Raw genomic sequence first — 2483 nt, 5'->3', positions numbered from 1 at the left:
CAGCCTTTCGGGCAACGTAGTTCTGGCGCCAAGAGGATGCCGGGAAATGTAGTTTTCGGCCCGTAACACCTCCAACGCGCTTCCCAGCACAGGCTCGCACCGCGCGCAGTCTCGCGAAGTTGGGCCTCTCCACAGACGGACCCGTAGCTCACCAGCATGGTTTACAGCGGCTCCGCTTCTCTCACCGCCCCACCCCAACCAGTGCACGCCGTTACCGCCCTAAGAAGTGGAATCTTGTTTGAGAACCTTCCGACGCCCGTTCCCTGGCAATGAGATGTACAGCTAAACGGCCGTCTCCCGCCAGAGAGCCAGCGGCCATCACTTCTTTGGGTTAGGGAACGACAGAGTAACGTCCAACCCCGCGGCAACCTGGGACGTGCAGGCCTTGGCCGCTGAGCATGCCGGGAGTTGCGCAGAGCGCTTCTGGGAAGTGTAGTCCCCCCGAGGCTCTCGTTTCTAATTTCTTGCTGCTGCAAAGCTTGCCGCTTCGCCCTCTAGTGTACGGGAAGAAGGGAAATTGAATTCTCTCGTTTCTTGGGACGACCTGATTTATATATCACCATTTTATCTCGCTCAGACCTCAGTTACTCCAGAGTTTTCCCCACATGGTAAAATGTTGAAAACAGCAGCACGCAGTAGTTGTGGGGTTCAGATGCGGGGATGTATTCTTTGTAAATTCTTCTCTGTTAGCTTAAACGGTGAAGAATCTGCCCGCAATGCGGGAGATCTGGGTTCAGTCCCTGGGTGGGGAAGATCCCCTGGAGGAGGGCATGGCAACCCACTCCAGTACTCTTGCCTGGAGAATCCCACGGACAGAGGAGCCTGGTGGGCTACGGCCCATGGGGTCGCGAAGAGTTGGACGGACACACTGAGCGACTAACACAACAACAAAGCGGTAAACAGTCGTCAGGTTTTAGCGGCTTAATTATTCTTACAAGAATGTAAAGTTACCACTCAGTCATCAGATTTGTTTTCAGAGCTTTGTGTCAGCCGCATGACAAGCACCGTTCTAAGCACTGAGACACATTAAAAGAACAGGAGTCCCTTCGCTGTACAACTGAAACTACGACGACATTGTTAACCGGCTATACCCCAATGCAAAATAAACAGTTTAAAGTAGGCGGGAAAAAAGAAAACATAATTCCTGACAGGGCTTTAACAGTGTATGGAGAGGAAATATAAGTGATTATTTAAAAATTGAAAAACAAAGAACAACCCCTCCTCAAAAAGAGTTTAATCTCACAGTTTAAAAAAATAAAATAGAACAGAAGGACATACCATTATTACCTGTTAAAGATTTTCTAAAAAATAATGATCAATTCTACCAAATAAACCATTAGATACTGTCACTCAAGCTACTGGCAGGAGTTTATGTTAGTACAACGTATTTGGAAAACAATGTAACAATATATATAAACTAAAAATTGAATAGCTAGTTTCACTTCTAAGAATTTACTCTAAAAAAATTATCTTGTAGCTAAGATTTTTTTTAAGTTTTTATTATTATTATTATTTGGCTGCACAAGGGATATTTTAATTGTGGCATGTGGGATCTACTTCCCAGACCAGGGATTGAACTTGGGGCCCCTCCATTGGGAGCACAGCATCATAGCCACTGGGCCACCAGGGAAGTCCTTGAGGCTAAGATTTTTTTAAAAAAATTTAGCTCTTGCAGTGTTATATACAATAATGACAAATTAGAAATAATCTGGTGACTCAGATGGTAAAGAATCTACCTGGAATGCTGGAGACCTGGGTTCAAGTCCCTGGGTTGGGAAGATCCCCTGGAGGAGGGCATGGCAATCCACTCCAGTATTCTTGCCTGGAGAATCCCCATGGACAGAGGAGCTTGGTGGGCTACAGTCCATGAGGTGGCAAAGAGCTGGACACGACTGAGCGACTAAGCACAGCACAGAAATAATCAAAAGGTTCAAAATGATTCAGTAACCTGCAGAAATATTCCTAATTGGAATATTATGCAATCATTAAGTATTAAAAAAAACTTAGTGAGAAGAAAATGTCTAATTTATGTACGTATATAAATATAGTCCCAATATGATTTTAAATCTGTTAAATGATATAAGTAAAGTCAACAGGTATTATTAATAAAAATAACTCCAGCTGATCTTTAGGAGCTCTCAGTATACGGGAAGATACAGACCAGTGAGAACACAAAATTTTTATTTACCTTAAATTCAATAATGGTTATGAAAAAGTGTACCTCTTTAATATTAATACATATTATTATTTGTATTATTATAAAATTCTCTCCCCAATGTACATACACAGTATTGATGTTGGGCCAATCATATTCCTTTTTGTGGAATTAGCGATTGAATTCAGGGATTCTTAATCATCTTCTGAAGTTTGCTGGAACTACAGCAAGTGAATTTGGGAGTCCACACAGCCTCATTTTGCCAAAGAAGTACAGAGGCAGGAGCGGGGATAGCAGATGGAATGAGTCCAGGTGGTATTCAGTTAAT

Source organism: Ovis aries, chromosome 21 (genome assembly GCF_016772045.2).
Source record: "Ovis aries strain OAR_USU_Benz2616 breed Rambouillet chromosome 21, ARS-UI_Ramb_v3.0, whole genome shotgun sequence".
Classification (NCBI taxonomy): Eukaryota; Metazoa; Chordata; class Mammalia; order Artiodactyla; family Bovidae; genus Ovis; species Ovis aries.
The sequence above is the reverse complement of the archived record's forward strand: the minus strand, read 5'-3'. Positions refer to the sequence as shown.